Below are 27,395 nucleotides of genomic sequence, written 5' to 3' on the forward strand. Positions count from 1 at the left end.
CACAGATGAACCTTGAAAACATTATACTAAGTGAAATAAATCAGTTACAAAAGGACAAATATTGTATAATTCCTCATATATGAGATATCTTGAATAAGTAAATTTATAAAGACACAAAGTAGAATAAAGGTTACTAGGGGCTGGGGGACATGGGGAATTAGTATTTAATGGGCATAGAGTTTCTGTTTGGGATGATGAAGAAGTTCTGGAAATAGTAGTGATGATTAGAAAACACTGTGATTGTACTTGATGTCACTAAATAGTACCCTTAAAAACAGTTCAAAGAGTAAATGTTAAATTTTGTCACAAAAACAAAATAAGGAAAATAAAAGCTACTTAGATTGTAAGCTCCCCTGACTAGAAGTTCCTTGAAAATCATTGTCCATTTCTTGGCATTGGGCCTTGTACAGCAAGTGCTGTAAGAGTGAATGCCCCCACCCCACTTGTGCTCTCTCTCAAAAAAATTAACTTAAAAAAAAAAAAAGAAAGAAAGAAAAGGAAGACCGAGGCAAAAATCTTGCCTAGAGGCACCAAGGACAAATGCTTGTTTTGTGGCACAGCTCATTGTTCCTTCCTCAATTAGCAACCTGTGAAAAGAGTGTCCCTAGAGGCCAGAAGGAGCCTCGTCCCAAATTCCTGGTTCACCCAAGGACCTTCACCAAGAGGAAAAGGAATCCTTACTTTGCGAGCTACAAAACAAATCTAACTGATGCTCATACTGACTAGCAGCCATTCAGTAAATTATAGCACTTATTTTCATTGCTGTGCTAGTTTACCTTTCTTGTCTACCCATTACAACTTCCTAGGGAGTAAGCAATTCAAGACTTGGGGTATGCCATTCATCTCTGTATTCCAGGCTGACAGGTCAGCCCTATCCTGCAACCACAGACCAGCTGATTATTCACAATTGAAGGAAGAATTGCCTGAGTAACTGACACCCTCCCTACTTCCTTCTCTGTCTCCTCTGTCCTACTGCCACCACACAGAGATATGCTCAGGATACTGATGCTCTGCACCATTCATACACCTGTGGTTGCCAGGAATGAAGGCAACCAGTAGGCTTCTACAAGTCATACTAAATGCCACAAATGAGTGGGTTTGGAAGATAGGGATTTCTGTGTGGCTTTGTGGACAAGGAGTAGGTCCACAGTCATCCTACTTGTCTCTCTGAGATTTTAAGATGTCACTGGTTAGCAAGATCCCCAGAGTCACAAACTAAGAATATATCAACTAATGATTGAAATTTTAGGACTGTAAGATATGGAGTTAGAGATCATCTAAGCCAACTTAACAAATGCTTTTTGGGAAATTTGGGCCATAGATCATTGTAGCAGACTTTACTTATTAGTGTACTAGTTGTCCTTTCTCTGAGGAATGCTTAGGTCCCCATTGCAACATATGCCTTTCCTGACACTTGCCTCAGTCTTACCTGATCTCAGTTGAGTAGACCAAGAGTGGGTACCAAGGCAGACCAATCAGAGTCCTCCCCTAGCATTTTTTTATATATAGGACAATCTCACAGATGGTAAAATCAGTAAAATGTAAAATTTAGGTATTGTTGGCTGGCCTGAAACGACAGAAATTGAAACTGATTTGAAGAAGAGGAGCAGTGGCTAGAAGATGGGGAGACAGCCAGTAGAGTTCAATCCCGTGGTTCTAGTTGTTTCAGGGTGCACTTGCAACTCTTCCACTCCCACAGCTTGTCAATCAACTCTTCCTCAGATGGAACCAATAAAATTCCTCCCCATACCCAAATTTACACACATGTTTTTTCTTTTGAGCATATTTTCACTAGGTTTTGGTCACTGTTAACCAAAATTCCTAAGTGTCATGTACTCTCTCAATTAAACACCACCAGGGCTTCCCCAAGGCACTTCCAAAGGAGGCTAATCTTAAATTATTGCACCTACTCATCCTTTAAAGTGAATGTGGCTTCCTGATACTTGGGAATTAATACTTTGGGGGAAATAACAATAATATACTAAGATATTCTAACAGATTCATTTATATATATTGTGTAAACATTACTAGTACAGATAAAAGGAGCAGTGATAAATCTATCTTAAGACCCTTTCATAAAGAAAGTTTGTGGAGAGCTATTCAGGAACACTAAGAAGAAATAAAAATAAGACAAATAGTTGTTTTTGTTTTATCTATTTATCTTTGTATTCAGCATTCCAAAGAAATAGTTTCAATTTGAGGGAAAAAATGTATTCACTCTTCACCCATCTCTCAGATGCCATGGCTCCCATAAATCAACAGATGGTCCTAAAATCAATTTTAACAAAACATGCACAATTTCCACAGTTGTGAGTATCATGCTGCATGACCAGCTTTGATTCCTTCCTACTTGGGTCTTGCTGTCACTAATCCAGGAAAAGGATTTACAGGTTACGGAAGATAATCTTTTAAACAGGTTATGGTAATACTCACAGCAGCAGTTCAATTGTTTAGTCAAAGCCTGCAATGCAGGCCAAGTCTTTAGGGAGATTTCAGACTAACATGAGATACAAAACTGTAAGCCAATAATGAAACTACTGTTTAGAGGTTGAACAAGTACTGAGGATAGATGAAGGAATTTTCTGGGAGACAGGGATTCTGTTTTCTGCCAACAGAGGCCCAACATTGTCCCTGGGATATATTAGGTGTGTGATAAATGTCTGTTGGGTAACTGAATCAAAAATGAGTGGTTAACTTGAATGAGAATGTTAGGGAGAACTTCATAGAAAAGATGAAATCTGAGCTGATAATAATACTACCATTTATTTCTGTAGAACTTAGCATATATTTCTATTATAGCTCTCGCATGTAAGCCTAACCTTGGATCTGCATAGACGTGGTAGCCATTGCCTTTCTTGACCATTATTTGCATAAATCAACAGAAAAGAAGACTTCTGGGTTTGGGGGCTGAAAGAGGAGGCAGGACATTCTGACATTGTGACTGGGACTTTTTTTTTCTAAGACTACTCCCTTCAAACTTATCCCAGGTATAGAAAAGAGAGATGGGGTCAGTTGGGGGCTACCCTTAATCCTTTCCAGAGAATAGTCATGGAAACAGCCTAGGATCTATCCTTCTATACACATTCCTCTTCCTAATGGAAAAAAGGAAGGCAGATTCTATTTCTTAAATAATTTCATACATAGAAACTCACCAGGAAAACTTGCTATTACTTTGGTTTATGTATTTTTTTCAAATCATGTTTTTTTCTTTTTTAGAAATCCAATAACACTGTAATCTATTCCTACTAAATAAAATCCAGTAGCTGACTTGCTTTATGGTATGGATTGAACAATATTCAGAGTGGGTTGTTGTAAAGAGTTTGGAAATTATTATGTTTCACCTTCTTTGCCCTATTCCCAAAAGATTGCCTTTCAAACAGATGAAGTCTGTTGATTAAAGTACTAAAAAAAAAAAAAGCGCTTTTACATCAGTACTGTAACACAAGAAAGATAGTTGGTCAATAGTTGGTCACTGTGGTGAGTTGTTAGCGGACTCTACAGACTATAACACAAAGGGACCAAAAAACTGCAAACTTGCCTTCTGTACATCAAATAGCAACAACATGGCTCCTTTCCTGTCTCTATGCTGATATAGAAACCAGACTTCATACATTATTGATGTAGATGACATCTAGTTTCAAATGCAACAGTGTAATTCAGTGAAAAACTTAGTTGTATAAAAATGTATAAATATAGATATATGCCCTGAGAACATACTAACTACAGAGTGATAGTCAAAACATCTAAAAACTCTCCTTAAATAACCTTAAACTAAATAATGGAGCCATACCTTTTTTAAATTCCTTATGTAAAATATAATATTTATGAATTCTTTTTTTGTAGCCTTTTGAATTCTAATACTCCAATGTAAAATTCAGGTCTTTATTATTTATTCATAGTCCCTCATCTATTAGCCATCCAATGTAGAAAAAAATGTTGTCATGCAAAATTATTAAGTAATTTAATTTTGATCATCCAGTACATGATATTTAATCTTCTGAACTTAAATTACTTTTTGGTACATTACAATTCCATTAATATCATAATTTCTTAAAGCACTGACCACTATTCAGTCACATATAGCTCATCTGTCTTTTGATAACAGATATAATTGAAAGAAGGTTCAGCACTCCGGTGATGATGGGTATACAATTCAATATAAATACTTATTTCAAAGATTCTAATTCCAGGAGTTTTACAAATGCTGTTTTAAAATTTTCATGTTGACATAAAATATTTTTTTCAAAGCAAAAGATGCTTCACCTATATCTATTATGTCAATTCTGAAAATTGGAAAAAATCAAGCTATACCTTTCTTGAAAGCATTCCTTCAAGACTGAGAAAGTGATGGTGGGCAAGGAAAATTAGATCATTAAATGCAGCAAAAACACTTTCAATGGCTGTCATTGGTGAAACCAACATGCTTTGCCATTTTCTTATTATTTTTGTGATTCCTACATTGAAATCTATTTAGTGAGGTAAAATTTCCTTATTCAAATAACATTGTATCTTAAAGCTAAACACATATCCAAAATGCTAACTAAGCCTATGTTTAACAGTAATAATTCTCCCTAGCATAATTACTCATTATAGAAAAATAATTATCTCTTAATCACATTGATACTTATATAAACAGCGACTTGAAGATGGGACCACTTGGAAATGTTAGAAATAACCCACAGTACCTGTTCCTATAACTCCGATTCTGTGTTCTCAAAACAGGAACAACTTGCTGTTTTTAACTGGTCTGGAAATAGATGTGCAAAGAAATAAAGGAAGGCAACAATGAAAGGAGCTATTCCATACCTGTTCCACTGTTTCAAAGCAAAAGGCTACTCCTTTCCATTGTTCTCATCCAGGGTTAAGCGGGTCAGTGGAGTTAGATTACTTTTCATTTGTTACTTCATCAGCCAATTGGTTATCCCTCTGGAAAACATAACAAAGAGAAAATAAAACATGCATGATAGTAAAGGCTGCCATTACAAGGCACCAACTGATACCAAAATATATGCTACATTTACTGTTGATCATTAGTAAACTGGTGCTTGGCTCAACCAAATGCTGCTATGGAACTGCCTCCAGGTTTCCCTCAGAACTTCCAATTAAGAGAATATGCAGAAATAAATAGTGTTGATTAGGATATAAAGAGAAGGGAAACTTTGTGCATTGTTGGTGAGGATTTAAATTGGTTACAGCCACTATGGAAAACATTACAGTTTCCTCAAAAAATTAAAAACAGAAATACCATACCATTCATTAATTCTACTTCTGTATTTACTCAGAAAAAATTAAAACACTAATTCAAAAAGATGCACCTCATGTTTACTGTAGCATTATTTACAGTAGCCAAAATATGGAAGCAACCTAAGTATTCATCAATAAATGAATGGATAAAGAACACACACACACACACACACACACACACACACACACACACACATATACACAGAGAGGAATATTACTCAGCCATAAAAAATGATGAAATCTTGTCATTCATGACAACATAGATGGACCTAAAGGGTATTATGCTAAGTGAAATAAGTCAGACAAAGACAAATACCATATTATTTCACTTATATGTGGAATCTAAAAAAATAAAACAAAATTAAAACAGGAACAGACTTATAAATACAAAGAACAAACTGATGGTTGCCAAAGGGGAAGGGATAGGGAGATGGGTGAAAAAGGTGAAGGGGATTAAGAGGTACAAACTTCCAATTGTAAAATAAATAAGGTCACAGTATGAAAAGTATAGATAGGGAATATAGTCAATAATGTTGTAATAACATCATATGGTGACAGAAGATAACAACACTTGTATTATAACGATTTCATAATGTATATAATTCTCAATTCTACATCTGAAACTAACATAACATTGTATGTCAACTACAATAATTTAAGAAATACTGGAAAGAACATGTAACATCAATAAGGAGGAGACTTTAATTGCTCACTACATCAATCCAACTGTTTTCATATTTGAACATTTTAGTTGAATCTTGGTCAATTGCCTTGGTCTAGAGGCACTGAGCCATAGTGGTAAATGTGGTAGTTTTAAGAATGAAGGAATTAGGGTATCTGAGTGGCTCAGTTAGTTAAGTGTCCAACTCTTGGACTCTTGATTTTGACTTAGGTCATGATCTCATGGTTTGTGAGATTCTCTCTCTCCCTCTCTCTGTGCCCTACTCCCATGTGCATGGGAGCATTCTCTCTCTCTGTCTCCGTCTCTGTCTCTGTCTCTCTTAAAATGAATAACTAATAAACTTTTAAAAAAAGAATGAAGGAATCTCTTGTTAAAACAATGCTCTAGGGGCACCTGGGTAGCTCAGTTGGTTAGGCATCTGACTTCAGCTCAGGTCATGATCTCATGGTTCCTGAGTTCAAGCCCCACATCAGGCTCTGTGCTGACAGCTCAGAGTCTGGAATCTGCTTTGGATTCTGTGTCTCCCTCTCTCTCTGCCCCTCCCCTGCTCTCTCTCTCTCTCTCTCAAAATAAATAAACATTAAAAAATATTTAATAAAAATGCTCTAACTTTCATATGCAACAAAAGGTCAAACCACGAGGACAATTCTTACGATTTTGACTAAGATCCTATGACTGAAAAAGTCTTAAATGAGACAGGTATTACTCTGAATTTGGGACAATGGGGTCTGGTTCCTGAGGCTGAAGGCAGAGTTTAAGCGTGTTGCTTGGCACAACAGGTAGGAAGCCTAGGGTTATTTTGTGAGAACATTTCAGAGAGCAGTCTTATCTCTAGATAGTATTGATTTTTTAGATACAAAGGAATAAAAGGCTATTTCCCATAGATCCTGACTTCCAGCCAGAGTTTAGGAAGCAGCCTATCATCACTCAGAGAAGTGGGTGGGGAAAGGGAAGCTAAAGACATTTAAAACTAAAATCACGTCAGCTTAAGGACAGCATCCTTTGATGAAATGAAAATAATGGCTATAATAATATTATGAGATTATGGGTGACTGTTTTTAAAAAGTACAGTTTATGTTTCAAATTCAATTTAATATTTTTGGTAAAATTCATTATTTTTGTATAATTAACCACTTATTAAATCTTCTTAATCATTACTTTTTAATTTTTTAACATATTGCCTAAGCCATGAGTTCTAAAAGTAAGTATTGCAAAACTCCTGTGTGAAGTAGACTGTAGCTGTGCTTCATAGAGAAAACAGAGTTTCTATTTCATCTAGTCATTTAGCAATTAGTCACCTATTAGATCCAGGCACTGGGCTAAATACTAGAAATACACTGGTAAACAAAATCAAATGTAAGCTCGGGGTTTGTGGGTCACAAAGTTACAGCCTACCAAGAAAGGCAGATATGAATCAAATGATCATCCAAATAAGTATATACAAGAAACTTTGGAGAGATGTTACAAGACCATGTAAATCAGTCAAAGACACCTTCCCTGAACAAAAATAACCAAACAGAGATCTGAAAAGAACTAGATGAGGGGGTTGCTGGTAGAAACAAAATATATTCTGGGCAGTTGGAAGAGTATTCTCCACTGAACATATTGTCTCTGGGTGCTTAAATTGGAGAAATAAAGAAACATGCTGACATGTGCTCTCATACATAGGATATCAACACATACCTATACATATATGGTTTCTGATATATCATCTAAAAATATAGCCAAAGGTTAATGGGATCATATACCACTTAACCAGGGAAGGCTTTCTAGAAGTGGTGAATTTCAAATAATGTTTGTAAAAGGAAATAACTCATGGCAAGCACACAAATAATTCCTTGATACAAAATACACTAAGTGTATTGTAAAAGTATTGCCAATTGAATCATTCAAGGTTGAAGAGGAGAGCTTAGAAGATATTCCACAACTGGACAAAAGTGGTCTCTCTGGAAGGTAAAAATTGGAAAGAGAACCATGTATGTGGTGAAGAGGGAGTAGTTTACATGCCAGTTTTCCCTGTGTATTCTATTTATGAGGTCTTCACCATTCCCTGAGGTGCTCCTAGAGACCTTTTACCTACCTCTCTCTGTTACTACATGGGGTTAGTGTTATTATAAGAAATGACTAGTACATCAACAGAGAATCTGCAGCAGGTACCAGATGACTTTGGATATTCAACCAAAATAATCTATCAATCATAAAAATTAGAGGGGAACCTGGCTGGCTCATTCAGAAGAACATGCAACTCTTGATCTCAGGGTTGTGAGTTCAACTCCCATGCTGGATGTAGAGAATACTTAAATAAAATTAAAAAAAATTTAATATAAAAATTAGAGTACACAGTATTTCATTTAAACTTCACATCTCTACAGGTGCAACTATCACTCATTTTTGAACTTGTGATGTGCAAGGGCACTTAGCCCCAACAAATCCTAATCGAAAGAGCCCAATACAATGAACAAAAGGAGAATTATCAATATTATGGTTACTATTTTTATTACCTCTCTACATTGTATTGTTATTACAGTGTATGGAATTCAGGTTATCGTTCTGTAAATTTCATTTTTTTTAATGTTTATTTATTTTTGAGAGAGAGACAGAGACAGAGCTTGAGCAGGGGAGGGGCAGAGAGGGAGACAGACACAGAATCCAAAGTAGGCTCCAGGCTCTGAGCTTCAGCACAGAGCCCGACTCTGGGGTTGAACTCATGGACTACAAGATCATGACCTGAGTCAGTCAGACACTCAACTGACTGAGCCACCCAGGCACCCCTCATTCTGTAAATTTCAAAGGGAAGATCTTTGGGGCAAGCTTCATTCTGTTAAGTGAATTTAAAAGGGAAAAAGACAGTTGATTGCTTGATCATTTAAATGAAGAGGCTGTTTGCTACCACACCAGTGGTATCTCAGACATAATTATGGAATAATCCTGGAATTTCTTTTGTAAAATCAAGTGTTTATATATGTTTTAGAGGAACAAATTAATTCCTGTCATGCTTCATAATTTTCCAAAATTTAAAAATGTCCCTTTTATACAGAAGTTACAAAGGGCATGGCATTTTAATGTGCCTAAATCTATAATCTACATAGAAAGCATTAGAATATAGAATCATAGGAGACTATGGAGGAAGAACTAGATGGAAGCTCTTTCTAGAATAGCTTAGAAAGACTTTAAGAATTCTGGTGCATAGGCCCCACCAGATTATTCCAAAGCAAAATCTCTGAGTTATCTTGAAGTAAAATCTCAGAGTTGGGCTACACTCGGGCATTTTCAGGGCTCTAGGTGTTTCTAAATAGCTGCTCAGGTTGAGAGCCACTGTTCATCACTTCCCTTATACACCAGATCTTATGGGCAGAGACTCCTCAGTTAAGTAACATGGAAAACAACCAAGCAGCTCTCTGGAGGAATTTTCCATTCCCTGGATATCCTAAGAAAACATTTACTAAAGATAATGGTATCTGTGTTATTAAACACAAAATAGAACTTGACTTTGCCTAATTTAACTTAGGAAGAACTATCCAAAGACAATAAAGACAATATTCCTATTTCTTAGACTTTGGGAAAGTCACTATAAGCCTGTGTCTTCTCTGTAAAACAGTAATGAAATATGAACCTTTTTACTTCTCAGACCTTTTATCAAAGTCTACAGTGTGCCAACATTATGCCAGGAACTTTTATAAATACAGAACTAATGATTGTTTTCTAGGGTTAGGGTTTGAGCAACTGTTAAGAAGTTACTCTCTTGCCCCCTAAAATTGGAACACAGTACACTGGTAGTGCTTTAAGAATTTGAATGTGCAATCCGGGTAGATTTCATCTGAAATCTATAATTCATTAGTAGGTAGAATCAGTTGTACAACAAAGGGAAATTGCTCCCTTGTTACACAGTGCAGAGTACTATATTGGAGGTTGTGAGGGATTCAGAGGTGGTAGTGGTGGTGATGATGATGATGATGATAATTAACTTGTTAACTAGATTATCTCATTAAAATCCTACAAAAGTATTAGGTGGTACTTTCGTATCCTTATTTTACAGAGGAGGAATATGAAATTATTTTAGAGGAGAGGTTAAATGAATTGCCCGATGTCACCAACCAGTAAGCAGTAGACCCAGGCTTTGAAACCAGCTCGCTGTTTCATGGTCTAAGCTCTAACTCATTTCAGTATTTTGCTTCAGAAGCTTATAGTCTAATTGCAGGAGACTACAGCCTGCGATACTCCCTTGCTGATCAATCTGTGACTGAACTAGATGGTGTATGTGTTAAAGCTCAAGAAAAAAAATTGTTGGAATAATGACTTTAAACAAGGAACTACCATAAGCACATTCATTAATGAGGTTTACTGTGTATGTAGTTCAGTATCAAGTACAGTATCTATTTGGTTAAGTAAAGCCCTGAATCTGAGACCTGTGTTACTGAAAAAATATATATATCAACAAAGTCTTGTCCCCTGATTAGGAAACACAATATGTATTTCACAGGTGTGAAATTTAAACACCTTGTCGGGGTGCCTAGGTGCCTCAGTCGGCTAAGCATCTAACTCTTAATTTTGGCTCAAGTCATGGTCCCATGGTTCATGAGTTCAAGCTCTGCATTGGGCTTTGTGCTGACCGTGCCGAGCCTGCTTAGGATTCTCTCTCCCCTTCTCTTTCTCTGCCACTCCCTCTCTCTCTCAAAAATAAATAAACATTTAAAAAAAGGACAAACAAACCTAGTCACTTACAGTAAACAATTGCTGTAATAACCAAGGAGGCTTCAGGTCCAACAGAAGTATTTTTTTTTATAAAATGTCTGTAAGCAGACTCTTGATCCTTGTTTTTACCAATAATTATTCCCTGTTCACATTAGCCCAAGATGTCTGTTAAGTTAATTAGCTAAAAAAGATAGAAGACAAAAACTTTTGCTTGAAGCAAAAGTCATTTTCAATAGAGTTTTCAGTAAGTGATCATTCTACAAATTGTCATCTGAATGTGGCTAAACAGCCTATGAAAACAATAGAGTACACCTAAACCAAAATAGTTGTCATTCCTATTTGTTTAGCATTTAGATGATAATTTAATAGTATTGACCTTAAGATAAATCTTTATCTTAACTCTAATGAAGCCCCCTTTCAAGTGAAGCCTCACCCCACCCAGGTAACAGACAAATATTTGAAAGGGAAGGAATTGCCAAGGACTCCCTCTAGAGACTTTGTAATTGCACTTATATCACACTTGGTAATTTCCTAAGTGTTTCACATGTCATTACATTATTTGATACTCAATGTTCATTTTAAGAAAGAGATAACTGGCTAAGTGTGGTCATGTGACTTCCCCCAAGAATGAATACCTACAATGATGAGTGGTAAGAAGCAGGAACCGGAGTAAAATCTAAGTGCTCTGCTTCCAAATTCTGTGGTTTTATATCCTCATTAAGTAAAAAGGCTGTATTGAGCAATATAATTGTAAATGACAAAGATAATCTTTTTTTATCTGGTCACAGGCCTGAGGAAGCAGAGCAGTCCTCTCTGCCTTCTGGGTCCACTGCACCAGGCAGATTATGGCCTTGCACCAATTTCTAGTGTCCAAAGTGGATCTTCTCACTGGTACATTTCAACTTATTCATCAAAATAATAACAATTACCTTGTGCCTTCTATTTTAGATACACATTCTTCCCTCATTTTGTCAAAGTATTCTTTTTCAGCTGGCCTACTAAATTCCAATCAACCCATTAGCACAACTTTTGGTCTACAGGACCTTGTATCTTGTAAGGTAAATGGTGCTTTGCTGTTGACAACATACCAGACAACACACCATTGCTAAGAGCAGTCTTAATCTCTGCTAAGTGCCATTGGAGGTGCTCAGAGATGAATAGCTAATGCTTAGCCAACCTCTCCCGGGTGGCAAAAGTAGACAGATCCCATTTTGAATGAATCATGTAATTGGGTGCAGATTTTTCTGCAACTGCACACACATGTGAATGGATTCCAGATATGCAAGGTTAGATGAGAATTGATGCTGGTGGTCTTCTCCCTCCTGCCATCTAGGTGAGCACCTGTCCAACTTGGGCTCTCCTTACAGGCCTCATAGCTCCAAAGCCAAGCCCTCACCTACATGTTGACCTAGTCACCCTTTCCCAGGGCCCTCACCACCACTTCCGTAAGCAAGCCTCCTAGCCTCCCCAACTGCTCTACACCTGCTCCTTCCAGACTCTTCCATGCACTGTAGAGTTTTCTGTGTTGCTCCAGAAACATGAACATTCTGCTGGATGTCCTCACTATCAGAGGTTGGTTAGAGCTGGTCTAAGACCAAAGACACAAAGACTGGTCAGTGGCTACCATCACTAGAGCTCTGCTACCATCTAGGTAATAACTGTTAGGACCTCTGCATTTCCTCCACCCTCCTCACAGCATCTCCTTCTCTCAGTCTTCTCCATTCTCTTAGGGCCAGGCCTCACCTCCAGATACTAAGTAGAACAATCCCATGGAACCAATTTAAAAAGGATAGCTCTGGAAGTGACACGCTTGGTCCCTATACAAGGTTGGTCTTACCTGAGACACAGTCTAAACCCTCCCACAAAACTGACCAGAACTAGACAGTCTCTAGGTGGAGTGAGAGTGTGACAAGTGCTTGCCCATAAGGGAAGCAGCAACCCTGCCCAACCCTGCAACAACCCTTCAGAGAGTCTCCCTGCCCCAGGTCCCAGGGCTTGAACAATCTGTAAGCGACTCAAAGGCCTTCTCTGTAACTTTCTCAGAGGCCTAAGCAAAACAGTCAAATGAACAAATATTCAATTCAGCCTTTGTTCTCATATTAAAAAAAGAAAATCCTTGGTTCCCAGGATTTCAGTCCTGAAGCAAGGCAGACTGGCTATTCAGTGTAGATGTATCGCCCTCTGCTGTTCAAAAGGAAATGGACTGTAAACAGGAGTTTCAACTTCAAAATATTCCTCACCCCAAATCACCCTCAATTTTCAGTATCCCTGATGCCTCTCTCTCAGCCATCTGAGATTTCAAGAATTGTGAGAAAAACACTCATGGAAGCACCAGGGTAGGGCCGTGTCTAGAGGGGCGCCGCCCTTTTACTGCATTCTTCTGAGGCTGAAGTTTTGCAATAGTGTCAAGTAGTTAGTCAGCTGGGGGATTTAAGTTATAACCTGACAAAAATTTGTGTTGAAGCTTCTGTTTGGAAGCAGAAACTTTGGGGCAGTTGTTGAACTTCTGAGGTCTCAGACCCATCCACTCGTTGGCTGGGTCAGGACAGAAGATGTAAGAGATCCAGGCAGCAAATTCACAGTGAATATGTGCCAGCCAGCTGCTACTGGGCGGAGGCAAAGGCCAAGAGACATTCCCCCTCCCTTAGGCACATCCCAGAAGTCCCCAGATGGCAGGTCTTAGTCAAGTTTTCCTTGACCAGCAGGGTGAGGTGTTTTTATTTAAAGGCAGACACACATTCCAGCCAGAAATGGTTCCCCTGGCATCACATTTAGCAACTTTGACCCATGAGGCATCTGAATTTACAACCTCTGGTTACCACCTAGAAGAGGAGGAGGCAACACGTCTATACTTAAAAGCATAATCCACAATACAAGGCAGCTAACAAGAAGGACCAGAGGATGGTACAGAAAATACATGCTGGAGGACGTAGGAGGGGAGGATCCTCTCCCTGGAACCAGAGCACAGGGAACAGGGACCTTCCCTTTGTAGTTCACCTTGGGGAACTTCCACTTATTTTGTGTCCAAACTTGATAGCATAACAGATATCAGTTTCCTAGCACTGCTGTAAAAAGGTAGTATAAACGGGGTGACTTAGGACCACAGAAATGTACTCTCTCACAGTTCTGGAGGCTAGAAGTCTGACTGAAATCAAGGTCTTGGCATTTTTGCTTCCTTTTGGCAGCTCTGAGGGAAAATGTGTTTCACAACTTCCTCTTAGCTTCTGGAATTGCAGGCAACTCTCAGGGTACCTCAGTCTCTGCTCCCATAGCCATGGCCTTCTCCCCTGCATTTGTGTCTTAATGCGGTGTTCTGTGTGTCTGTATCTGGGTCTCCTTTTCTTATAAAGACACTAGTCAAATTGGATTAAGGGCCCACCCTACTCCAGTAGACTGTACCTTAACTTACATTTTAATTGCATCTGCAAAGACTACTTCCCAATAAGATCACAATCACAGGAACCAAGGGTTTGGACATATCTCTGTTAGTAATACAATTAAACCACAATGACAGGGCTATAAAGTTGGGCAAATTTGGATTTTGTATTTAGGCTGAAGTGCTGGGAAATGTTAGTGTTCATCTGATAGAGAGTTCTCAGAGCATTGGCTGAAACAAGCCCATTTACTCTCAGCTCCTGTCATATAATTCACAAACTCTGGAAACAACACTAGTGATACGATGGAACCAGATTTTTTCAGGGAAGAAAAAGCCCTAGTTCATAGTATTTGCAGATTTTCATGGTGTAACTATTCCCTCCCAGGCCTGTTTCAAGCTACCAACATGACACCTCACTTGCAGAATTCCAGAGAATTTAACAATATGTGGCTCCCATCCGCTGGTACTAACTAACTGGCTCCAGCATGCCACTGGGCCTATTATTTTTAAAAATGTTAATGGTTAAAAGGAGTTTCCCATTAAAATTTATTTTAAATATTTGCATATTGAGGTCAAGATTCCCCTACAACTTTTGATTATCTATGTGTAAAATGATTGGTTTATATATAATTCATATCAAATTTTAAGTCAAACATGCCTCTGGGTCATTCTGTTTTCTGGTTCTCATTTACCCTGAAATAGCTTCAACATTCTCCTCCAAGCCCTTCCAGACACTCTATCCCTTACATTTGATCTGTCTACCATTCATAGTTTCCCTGTCCTCCCCATATCCATTCCTATATCTGACACCTCGCTCGTATTCTCTCAGGACTCTGGCAATCAGCTCTCTCTAACCCAAGTCCTGTCACTGACCTGGGGCCCTTCAGTTCCCATGTGGTTTTCCAAGCCAGCACCCTTTCCCTCATGGCTCGTTGCCCTACTAGGATAGCTGGATGTCCTCCAGCTCTCAAACCTTGAACTCCAGACTCACACCCTAAACCCATCATTGCCCACCTCACCAGCTAGCTCATCTGTACACACAGCATTTACGTCTCACTAACACCTCCTAATTCCCCAAATCTATCAGCCATGTCCCTTTCTTTAACCCTTTACCTGTTCAACTTAGACTCTGGCATCACCATTGTAACTATTCCTTTGTCAATACCCCTAATTCCTTCTACTGCCCCAACCAATATTTAATTGAACATCCACTGGTGAGGTGAATGTTGCCATCACAGATCCATGATCTCCAAACCCAGTTGCAACCCTGCCCTGCATGCTTCTCTGTGTCCCAGAAGACCCTGGTCTTTTTACCATGCTCCACCATTCTCCACCAATCTCCTGCTTCACTTTCAGCAAAAGACATTATGTCTGCATCACAGGAAAATATAATATAGAGAGCACACTGTTATTAACAAAGTATTTTCACATAGGTTCATTTAACGTACACAACAACAGGGACAGGTAGGCAGGGAAAATGTTATTATTCCCATTTTACAAATCAAGAAACAAAGGTTCAAAAAAGTAACACATGTCAACATCAAATAGTTACTAACAGAGCCTGGATAGGATCACAGGTCTCCCAGTTCCAAGAATCCCAGGTCAAGCAGTGAAGTAGGTGATTTGCCCAAGGGCACCAATGAGGTCTTGGCAGCCAGGATGAACATCCATGTCTGTGGGTACCTCCCAAAGTCTTTACCCACCTCTAGAGTGTGCTGCCTTCTCAACAATTGCTTTATTGCTCTCAAAGCACCTGAAATTCATGTATTCTTTGTTTAAAAATAAAAAGTAGGATGATCTTGAAAACAGTTTTATTCTTCTTTCTTTTGTGAGTTGTTACCACCAATGATTGTTTCCTTGTGTTAGTGTTTATCTGATAGAGAGTTCTCAGAACCTTGGCTGAAACAATCCCATTTACTCTCAGCTCCTATCGTATAATTCACACTCAAAACAACACTGGTGATGAGATGGAACCAGACCAGGGCTCTGATCTGGAAATGTCATCCCATGAAGCCCAAATGCTTGTCTATTGGCCTACAAAGGTGTCATGGAGAATTCACTGGGTGAATCCATGCAGACTTACCAGCTGATTTTCTATAAACGCACGATACAAGCCAAAGCCACTTCCATTGGGAATGGGGGCCATAGTGAATCACTTGTTGCAATTCCAGACAGATAAGAGTCTCAGATCTTTCCTGGGCCTTCCAGTGAAGCATGAAAACCAAAGGGAATTTGCTCCTGTTGATAAAAAAGGACTACTCTATCCCAGTTGTTCTACCAATACCTTGCTTTGTTCATGCTGTACCTACATCATTGTACACGGTTGTACATAGAGGCAGCCGTGCAAAAGAGTTACTGACCTCCCTTGTCATCTGGTACAGCCTGCATATCTGCCTCTCACCTTGGAGATATGCTGCTCTTCAGCCTGACTCCAATGGATTGGACTGAACCCCACCCATCAGAACTGATATCTGTGGGGTACACCAGAAACACTGGACTGGGAGATGGATGACTTGGCGTCTAACTGTGAACTTGGATAAGACACATGTCTTCTTGATCTTGATTCCTCCTCTCTCAGACAAGAGGTTTGCTGTGGCCAAAGCTAACTTAGTAACACTGTGAAAACTGCTTATGCTGTCACCACAAAGAGAACCTCCAGGGAAGAACCCAGAAAGTGATGAAGGAAGAGAGGACAGAGGAGTCTCCTTTAAATAAGATTGATTTAGGGACTTACAATAAGTTTGCTACTGGACAGTGTTTCCTGAAAGTGCCAGAGGAGATGGAAAGTGAGGAGCAGCAACATGTTAGTTAGGCTACAAAGAGCAAACCAAATGAAGGGAAAGCCCAGGCCTGTTCCATGGGTGAATCAGCAGACAGCACACACCTGTAGAATTATTGATTCATGCATGTTGTAAGCTGTTTTTATGGACATAATTGGGGATGAGTGTAACAGAATGTTTCTGGCCCATGGGGACCTTGAAGGCAATGTAGGGTGCTCTTGGTAGCTCTGAGGACAGTGGTTTAAGAAGGTGTTTCACAGTCCCTGCCCTTGGAAGCCCACAGTGACCATGTCATCCCTACCCTTCCATGGGAGAGTGGGGTGGTGGGAAGAGCACAGGGTCATTGCAAACATTAAATGAAATTATCCTGATCAAAGCACAAGCACATAACTTTCAATAAAGGGTAGCAACTGTTAATGTTCTGTGGCTTACTTCAAAGGCAAAGGAAAGTAAAGCTCTCCTAGTAGCTCCAGGTTGCACTCAAGTTCAATGTATTCAGACATGTGAAGACAAAAATGAGCCTTCCCGTCCCCAATGCTGCCCCTGAGCTTGGACCAATAACTAATACCTTCAGACCTGTCCAACTACAAAGGGGGCATCTCAGTACCTGTGGGGAATGATGCAACAGCACTGGGAGACAGCTACCACACAGGCTAAGAGCACCAGATTTCATTCTTTCTCATTGCCAAGTAGTATCCCATTGTATATATAAACCACATCTTCCTTATCCATTCATCAGTTGATGAACATTTAGGGTCTTTCCATAATTTGGCTATTGTTGAAAGTGCTGCTGTAAACATTGGGGTACATGTGCCCCTATGAATCAGCACTCATGTATCCCTTGGGTAAATTCCTAGCAGTGCTATCGCTGGGTCGTAAGGTAGATCTATTTTTAATTTTTTGAGGAAACTCCACACTGTTTTCCAGAGTGGCTGCACCAGTTTGCCTTCCCACCAACAGTGCAAGAGGGTTCCCGTTTCTCCACATCCTCTCCAGCATTTATAGTCTCTTGATTTGTTCATTTTAGCCACTCTGACCAGTGTGAAGTGGTATCTCAGTGTGGTTTTGATTTCTATTTCCCTGATGATGAGTGATGTTGAGCATCTTTTCATGTGCCTATTGGCCATCTGGATGCCTTCTTTAGAGAAGTGTCTATTCATGTCTTCCTCCCATTTCTTCCCTGGATTATTTGTTTTTCGGGTGTGGAGTTTGGTGAGTTCTGTATAGATTTTGGATACTAACCCTTTATCTGATATGCCATTTGCAAATATCTTCTCCCATTCTGTCGGTTACCTTTTAGTTTTGCTGATTGTTTCCTTTGCTGTGCAGAAGCTTTTTATTTTGATGAGGTTCAAATAGTTCATTTTTGCCTTTGTTTCCATTGGCTCTGGAGACGTGTTGAGTAAGAAATTGCTGTGGCCAAGATCAAAGAGGTTTTTGCCTGCTTTCTCCTCTGGGATTTTGATGGCTTCCTGTCTTACATTTAGGTCTTTCATCCACTTTGAGTTTACTTTTGTGTATGGTGTAAGAAAGTGGTCCATGTTCATTCTTCTGCATGTTGCTGTCCAGTTTTCCCAGCACCTTTTGCTGAAGAGACTGTCTTTATTCCATTGGATATTCTTTCCTGCTTTGTCAAAGATTAGTTGCCCATACGTTTGTGGGTCCATTTCTGGGCTCTCTATTCTGTTCTATTGATCTGGGTGTCTGTTTTTGTGCCAGTACCATGCTGTCTTGATGATTACAGATTTATAATACATCTTAAAGTCCAGGGTTGTGATGGCTCCCACTTTGGTTTTCTTTTTCAAGATTGCTTTGGCTATTCAGGGTGTTTTCTGGTTCCATACAAATTTTAGGATTGTTTGTTCTAGCTCTGTGAAGAATGCTGGTGCTATTTTTTTTTTTTCAACGTTTATTTATTTATTTATTTTTGGGACAGAGAGAGACAGAGCATGAACGGGGGAGGGGCAGAGAGAGAGGGAGACACAGAATCGGAAACAGGCTCCAGGCTCTGAGCCATCAGCCCAGAGCCCGACGCGGGGCTCGAACTCACAGACCGCGAGATCGTGACCTGGCTGAAGTCGGACGCTTAACCGACTGCGCCACCCAGGCGCCCCTACTGGTGCTATTTTGATAGGGATTGTATTGAATATGTAGATTTCTTTGGGTAGTATTGACATTTTAACAATATTTGTTCTCCCAATCCATGAGCATGGAATATTTTTCCATTTTTTTGTGTGTCTTCTTCAATTTCTTTCATAAGCTTTTCTATAGTTTTCAGTGTATAGATTTTTTACCTCTCTGGTTAGGTTTATTCCTAGGTATTTTATGGGTTTTGGTGCAATTGTAAATGGGATAGAATAGATTCCTTGATTTCTCTTTCTGCTTCAGTATTGGTGTATAGAAATGCAACCAATTTCTGTGCTTTGATTTTACTTTCTTTTTATTTATTTATTTTTTGAATTTACATCCAAGTTAGTTAGCATATAGTGCAACAATAATTTCAGGAGTGGATTCCTTAAACTGTGCACTGATTTTATAGTTTGTGAGTTTGCTGAATTCATGGGTTGGTCTAAGAGTTTTCTGGTGGAACCTTTAGGTTTTTCCATATAGAATATCATGTCATCTGTGAAGAGTGAAAATTTGACTTCCTCCTGTGAAGCCATGTTTGACTTCAATGTTCATAAGTAGGGAAACTTGTGAGTTAACTGTAGGAGTATTTTCAATGTAGGCATAAAAAGAATGAAGCACACATCTCCATGAGGTGATATAAAAAAGGGTATAAAAATGCAGTTTCACATTTTTATAAAAAAGCAAGGCATAGAAGTATGTGTATAGTAATCTTATTTTAAAAAGTGGATCCATATGTGTGCATATATACATAGAGAGCATGTGCATAATACATACTTGTACATGTTTGTTTATGCATAGAAAATTTCTGGAGAGCATGTAAAATTTGTCTCAAGTTCCATGGAGGGAAGGGACTGGGGACTGGGATACAAGGGAGAATTATTTCATGGCATAAAGTTTATACTGTTTAAATTTTTACTGCATGCACATATAACTTTTCAATTAAAACGTATTTATTTTTATTTAACTGCACTTGGGGCAGGATCACCAGTGCTGAGAGGGGTTCACTTGCTTTGAGCAGCTGTGCCATCAGCATTTAACACCCACCTCAATGACTTTGCTTCCTGTCCATCTGCAACCAGTCTTCCCCTTCTAGCCTTCTTCCATACCATCTCCAGTGTTCTCTTTCAAAAATGTAGATTTACCTAAGCTAAGAAATACTTGTTGCTTCCTGTTTCCTACAAGATAAAGTCTGATCTGCTTAGTGGGGCATTAGTGGGAAGTGATATTGCACCTAGTACAGTATCATTCCTGGGCCTTCCAGAAGTCCACTGCCTTCCTCTCTTTTCTACTGTCACTACCCTAGACCAAGCTTATCATCTCCTTGGTTTACCCTACCAGGATCCTAACTGACAGTCTTTTCTCCAGTTTTTCTCCATTCCCATCTGTTCTCCATAAATTACTTTCTTTTAAAGTGCAAATAATATCTATTGCTCCCCTGCTTATAACCAACCCTTTAAAACTACCTACCCACCAGGGGCACCTGGCTGGCTCAGTAAGGAGAGCATGCAACTCTTAATGTTGGGGTTGTGAGTAGCCCCATGTTGGATGTAGAGATTACTAAATAAATTTTAAAAATAGATAGATAAACTTTATAAAGAAGAAAGAAAGCTGCCCACTGATCTTAAGTTAAAACCCCAGCTCCGTAGCAGGTCCAGTGCCATCTCTCCCCAGTTCTTTCCTCTCTGCTTAGATTTGATTTCTACCAACTACTGTACACTGCTCAGTTCCTTGAAGATGCCATTCTCTCTTTACTCTGAGTCTTTGCACATGCTATTTCGGGTCTTAAGAAACTCTTCTCTCTTCTTCTTGATCTTCCAACCCCACCTGGCTCACTCCTTCAGCCAAAAGGGTCATAAAAATAAGAATGCCATGAGAGGGGCACCTGGGTGACTTGGTCAATTAAGCATCTGACTTCAGCTCAGGCCATGATCTTCCGGTTCTTGAGTTCCAGCCCTGCATCGGGTTCTGTGCTGACAGCTCAGAACCTGGAGCCTACTTCAGATTCTGTCTTCCTCTCTCTCTCTCTCTCTCTCTCTCTCTCTCTCTCTCTGCCCCTTCCACTCACACTCTCTCTCTCTTAAAAATAAACATTTAAAAAAAAAGAATTCCATGAGAAAATCATAAATGAAGGAAGAAAGAAAAAGTCACCAATCTGAGGAGGAATCCTGTAGGAATTCAGCTGTCCGAAGAGAACTGTATGAGTAAGACCATCGAGGAAAGAAAGGGCTGGGCAGTCTGGAGAATGGAAAGTAGAGGAGTCCATCTGGTTAATAAACTGGGGAAGACTGAGTGAATGGTTGGCAGAGAATGGCTAGAAAAAGTGAAAGACCTTGAAAGCCAAGATAAGGAGTTTGGTCTTCATTTTTTAAACAGTGAGTAAACTTGAACCATTTTTAACCTAGCAAGTGACAACCTCCAGTATTTATTTTAGAAAGATGTAAACAACAGAGATCAGAGCAATGAAGTTGGGAAGATGGGTAATCTTAGGGAAAGAGAATGAGAGCCTGGCCCAGGGCAACAGCAGGTGGAACTGGCAGAAGAAATGGACTTGAAAGAGATGTGGAGATAACCTCCTGGGCTTCATAACCAAGTGAATGGGAGGAGAGTCAAAGGAATCAGAAAGGACTCACCACCTTGTCAGAATAACTGGGAATATGGTAAGGTTATTGGCCGAGATGGGAATCACAAAAAAGGGAGAAGATTTGGAGGAATACAATGAATTAGGTCTGGAACATGCCAACTTTTGGGTGGGAGATCAGGAAGCCCATGTCCATAATTAAAATCAGACACAGTTCAGGATACAGTATGCTGTGCCTTTCACAGAAACCACATGTTAAGGTTGGTTTAATCTTTTCTCGTGTGGCATGTTTCCATGACTCCTATTTTCCATATCCCAACAAAGCCATGTGAAATGTTTGTTCCCCTTGCATGCAAAAACGGAATTGTAGAAGTACAGGGAGAGTGGAGATAAGGTCTGTGAATAGGAGAAGACCTGTTGTTCCAGGACCAAAATCTAGAAAATGGTTTTTCTCTTTAAGCCTACTACTTAAACAGCACGCTACTATTTCTCTTCAAGTCCCAACTCTGCTATGATGAGCAACCTGGGGCAACTTCACCTCTACTCTTCCCTTAGCCCCTGGACACTTTGAAGTCCACAATACAAATATTTTTCATAGTTATGCAGTTTTTAAACTCCTTTTTGCTTTTGAACTCTTCAAAGGTGTATATCTTGTCTCCCTAACTAAATTCTTAATTCTTAAAGAGCCAAATTTATGCCAGACATTTAACTTTTTTATTGTCACAGAGCCTGGTACATATTGAGTTTTCAAAAACCACAAAGTGGATTGAAACTGATACTGAATTCATTTGGGGAAGAAAGGAGAACCATCTTGAAAGGACAGAGTACAGCAAGAGGTGATATGTTGGTTAGAGGTGTGAGGTGGTATCAGTTCCTAACATAGAAAAGAACCTATTCTAACATAAAAGAAATCCTTCCTCCATTTTCTAAGAAAAATGACTTTGCATTCTAAATATGTTCTAAAGAAAGGAAAATACTGGTAATTGTCAAGTAAATTACCTTCTCAACTCGCTAAAAATCTGTTTTTCAGGGACTACCTTTTGTTTATAAACAATATGGATAAAATACAGAACTTGTCCTTTATAATTAATTATATTTGGTTGTTCTAAACAGTATAAGACTGAAGAGTAAGTCTTTCACTTTCTTTTAGTTCTTCCTTTTAGAGGTCTACTTGTGTGACCATTATGATTGGGCAACTTTTTTTTAACAATTTATTTTATTTTATTTTATTTTATTTTATTTTATTTTATTTTATTTTATTTTTGAGAGAGAGAAGTGTGAGTAAGGGAGAGGGGCAGAAGGAGAGAGAGAGAGAGAGAGAGAGAGAGAGAGAGAGAGAGAAAGAGAGAGAGAATCTTAAGCAGGCTCCATCCTCAGCACGGAGCCTGACATGGGCCTCAATCCCACAATCCTGGGATCATGACCTGAGCTGAAATCAAGAGTCGGACACTCAACCGACTGAGCCACCCAAATGCCCTGATAAATGGGCAACTTAAAAGACACTTATTCCTGACTCAGCTCATGACAGAATTCCCTGGGCAGAAGAGGTAGGACAACCTCAAGTATTGCCAATGGGCAGATTGTGTATTTGCCATGATGGAGGAAGATGTATGTGGGGGAGGTGGGGAGAAAAGTTTTGTGTTGCTAACTGACAAGTACCAATAGGGTGGGGCTCTGATCACAAAGATCTCTCCAGCTGTCCCGCCAACAGCTCCCACCAATCTGTCATCAATATCACTGTTTAATATAGAACCCCCATTAGGATCACCCATCAGCATTTATAGAGCCACTGGAAGAATGAACCTACTACTCATAGCTTTCAGCAGGGAGTGTAATTAGGAGTAGGAAAGGAAGTGGTTCAAAAGTGGATCTGAGATTACTCTTGGGAGCAGCATGAAACATGACTCTGAAGGTTGGCAAAGAGAACAGGGAAAAGACACTCGAGTGATTGCTTCATTGTCTTGCCAAAGGCTCCATTCCCACTCCTTTTAGAGCATACCTTTCCCCTTCTGAGATTCCCCCAGGCACCAGGTGAACAGGTAGGAAAGCTCCTTCTAAGCCCTGGTGGCAGCAACGTCTGTTGGCTCTGTGTCACATTCCTTTCCAGACTTCACAAGCCTCAGGTTACAAAGGTCTCATTGCACAATTCTTAGGAGAGTGGGCATGGAGGCTGGGCTGGGATAAAGGAGAGTCCTGTATGTGTCAGAGATCCAGGTGTGGCCAGATGCCAAGGCACCCCAGGTGGTGGCAGCAAGAGAAAGAATCAAATGCCTTGATCTCTGGCAAGGTAGATTTCTTTGCTTTTTTTTCCTCCCAAAGCTGTTAAATAAAACTGATCAGGATGCATTTTCTTGGGTAATTTGATGGAAAACATTTTGAAAGTTCACTTGGCATACCTGTGTTTCAGTTTACTGTAGAGATGAAAATGCAAAACCCACAATGAAGAATCTGAAATTAAAGCTCTTTTTATAAAACCCTCCATTTCTTACAATCAGCTTTCTCATGAAGTTTTATGCTGTAGTATGTGCAAAGTTACTCAATATATTACACAACCTTTGAAATTAATGTGGAAGCTGAAAGACATTACTACAACCCGTTTAAACCCTATGTCATGATGGAATGTTCTTTTCTATTAGTGATCATTTAATAATTCTCTTTTATGAAAGATAATCTGCATGGATAGCTAGAAACATATGGAAGTTCCTTACAGGATATACACTTTTCAGTTGGTTAAAAAACAGTCTAGCAGCCTAGAAAATATTCATCAGATCTTTGGCACTGATGACTATGAAAATGAGATCTATATTTATATTTAGCAATTTCATTTCCTTTCAGATTTTGGGACTTTAGACAGATATTAATATATTTGCAATGAATTGAATAGGAAAAAGCTGTGAATATCTGTATCCAGGGAATGCCTGGGCTCAGACTTACAGGTTAATTAGAGATGCAAGACATATACAGCTCTACATAAAACAAACCCTGGAAAAATCTAAGGCAGCTCATAATTACAAATAAAATATTAATTCATGGGAAGAGTCAGGAGAGGCTCATAAAGGAGGTATATTAGGTAGTAAGGATAGGTTACCACAGATGGTGTAATAGCCACACCTGCCAGATGAAGTGTTCACTCATACATACATCTATGGAGTATACATATATATGATATATATACAGAGTATACACACTCATACACATAAACAAAGTGATCTAGCTAAACTGGAAAAGGCAAGGCCACAGAAAGTCTGCATATTTATTAAAAAGCAGAAAGGTTGTTAATGTTATAAATGCCTTTTTTCTTTTCTTTCTTTTTTTTTTTTTTTTTTTCAGTGAACTACTTCTAATCAGGCCTCAAGGCAGAATAACCTGTCAGTTTCCCTGGATTTATTTTAATTGTTATCTCAGCCTTTTGGATGGGGTCTTGGATGCCTTTTCTTGACCTTGACCAAAGCTTGTTCTATTTGGAGCTATAAAGGCTAGGAGAGTTTTGGTGACTGGTGCCACCTATATAGAGTACTTGAATTTACTAATAACCACTCCAAGGGTATAAAATGAGATTTCCTTTCTTAGGATATTCTAAAATAGGTCAGATATGAATAGTTAATTCTTTCAGCATGAATTAGGGGCAGGGAATATTGAAGACACCTGGCTGAAAGTAAGAGGACTTAAGCTATGTTCCCCAAGCTAACACTAACTAGCTTAATGACCTAAGTCAAGACACAACCTCTCTGTGCTGGTTCCCTCTTGTAGAAATGAGGACATTGGAATGTATGATCTCTTAGTTCCCCTCCAACTCTAAAATTCCATGGTATGTGACTAACACAATGCTCAGAGAACATTATAGTCAAGGAATATAAACGTAGACGTTAGGACACTATGTTTTTGGATATTATTTTAAGTTAAACCTAAACTTGGTTTTCAATAGCTATTAATGAAGTCTAAAAGTTGGACCATTGAGGATTTAATTTTCAAGGACCTAAGAAGTTGGATCATAATGTAACTGTAGGGGCACCTGGGTGGCTCCGTCGGTTGAGCATCTGACTTTGGCTTAGGTCATGATCTCGTGGTTTGTGGGTTCAAGCCCTGCATCAGGCTCTGCACTGACAGCTCAGAACCTGAAGCCTGCTTCAGATTGTGTGTCTCCATCTCTCTCAGTCTCTCTCCCACTCACCCCTGTCTGTGTCTCTCTCTCAAAAAATAAACATGAAAAAAACATTTTTTAATAAATAAATACTGCAATTGTAAAAATCATGATGGTTTCTCTAGAGGGAGGTTGAATATATAGTAGAATTAATGTACAAGTACATTTTGTTTTCATCTGGACCTCCGGATTTATTGACATGCTTTAGGTTATTACTACTTTTATAGTGTATAGAGTATTGGTCTTACTGCTGAGATATATTTATTCCTGATGTTGGAGGTCATAGTGTGTTAAAATTGTGTCCTGTGGTTAGAGATTGGATCTCCCGTCCCCTGGTCTATTGCTGTTGGAGTCCCCTGTGGGTAACTAATCTACCTGTCAGAACACCGGACTGCTGCTTCCACTGAGGGAATGTGGCAATAAACTTAGCTCTTGCGGGCAAATCTCAGCGTGCTTGCCTGAACAGTCTTGTACTCAGCTCTGGGGTCGCAGTGTGTTGAGACACGGAGGGAGGCCAATGGAGATGAGTCAGGACCTGGCGCTCACCCCATGCTCCGCCCTACTGGTAAACAGAACAGCTATTTGCCGTCACTTGAGCCTCTCAGGGCCCCAAGACTCCAGGAAGAAACAAATACTTTAGAAGCCAAAACCCCAAGGCAAGGTAAAGAAAACAGAAATGTCTGCATCCCCAGCGATGATTTCACTGGCATGAGTTCTTTAGAGGGGGAGGAGCTGTAGATGGTTCCAGCTGAACTGTTTTACCTACTTCTCAACCATAAGGCCCTTCTCTTTCACTGTTTATAGGAGATGATGGCCTTTTGCCTTTTAAGCCTTGAAATTTCAAGGCTTTAAATTTAATCTTGGTTGCTAACCCATAATAAACTTATTTCTCCTCTTTTTATTACTTTTGTTTCTATCTTTGTATTATCTTCTATGAAAATACTTCTTTCAGTTCTTTCAGTTAACTTATTTTTTGTTAAGTCTATCCTTCCCTTTCAATGTTGGGAAGAAGCTATTAAAAGAATAAACACCACCAGGCAATAAATGTAAACTACTCTACAAAGTAATTTTACACTGACTTCCTCGGGGTAACTGTTGCTTTTGCATTTTTGCCATGGTTGGGGATAGACCGGTGAGGGGTTAAAAGTCTTGGAAATATCTTCATCTGGCTTCATGACATTAAATAAGTCTGGCTATTAAGAGGACATAACACTTTCTGGTGGGACTGCCTTTGGCCTTTGTCTGATCATTGGGAACCTTTACCATAAAGTATGTGATGCATAGTCTCTATGCTTATCTTATTCCTAAGCCTGGAGATATACTCATCTCCTGGTCCTCTCTTTCTATTTTTTTAGATAACAGCAATTTCTATTCTAAGCTTAGCAATTGTTACATACCTGAACTGGAGGCATGGCTAGCTGATTCCTTCTAGCTCTGTCCGGTAGTGTCCTGCCTCTAATATATCAATAGCTGAACCTCCTGTTACTTTCTTCTCAGTGGCCAAGTTGGAGCCTGGGCTGAATATTGTGATGTCACAGAGTAGAATCCTTGCTCCTCCCAAACTCCCAGCTGAGACCCTCTGGCTTCAGTATTTTCTGTCTTGCCCATGGTGGAAGGTTGGGAAGCTTAATCCCTTTATTTGTTAACTGACTTATAGAGCTATAGAATCTTACTGTGAACAGAGACCTTAAAGACCTTGTGACTAGATTCTAATCTAACTCACTTATTTTACAGATGCGGACATTCAGATTCTAGGTAGTTCATGGCAGAGC

At 39.3% G+C, this 27,395-nt stretch overlaps 1 protein-coding gene across 4 annotated transcripts in view; it reads right to left on the reverse strand.

Annotated features, from left to right (window-relative positions):
* DNAJC5B (DnaJ heat shock protein family (Hsp40) member C5 beta) overlaps nt 1–27,176 on the reverse strand; it is an 83,854-nt gene extending 56,678 nt beyond the window's left edge. The window contains exons 1-3 of one of the 4 annotated variants that reach the window (XM_045455062.1): nt 27,021–27,173; nt 23,482–23,893; nt 4,807–4,926 (exon numbers count right to left, since the gene is read on the reverse strand). The gene's annotated coding sequence lies outside the window, so the exon portion shown is untranslated. Of the gene's footprint in view, nt 1–1,429; nt 1,543–4,806; nt 4,927–23,481; nt 23,894–27,020 lie in introns of those variants that run through there. The other 3 variants (XR_006706613.1, XM_045455061.1, XM_045455063.1) reach the window with 3 other exon arrangements.
* Between the last annotated feature and the right edge of the window lie 219 nt (nt 27,177–27,395).

This window comes from Leopardus geoffroyi, chromosome C3 (genome assembly GCF_018350155.1).
Source record: "Leopardus geoffroyi isolate Oge1 chromosome C3, O.geoffroyi_Oge1_pat1.0, whole genome shotgun sequence".
NCBI classification, from domain to species: Eukaryota; Metazoa; Chordata; class Mammalia; order Carnivora; family Felidae; genus Leopardus; species Leopardus geoffroyi.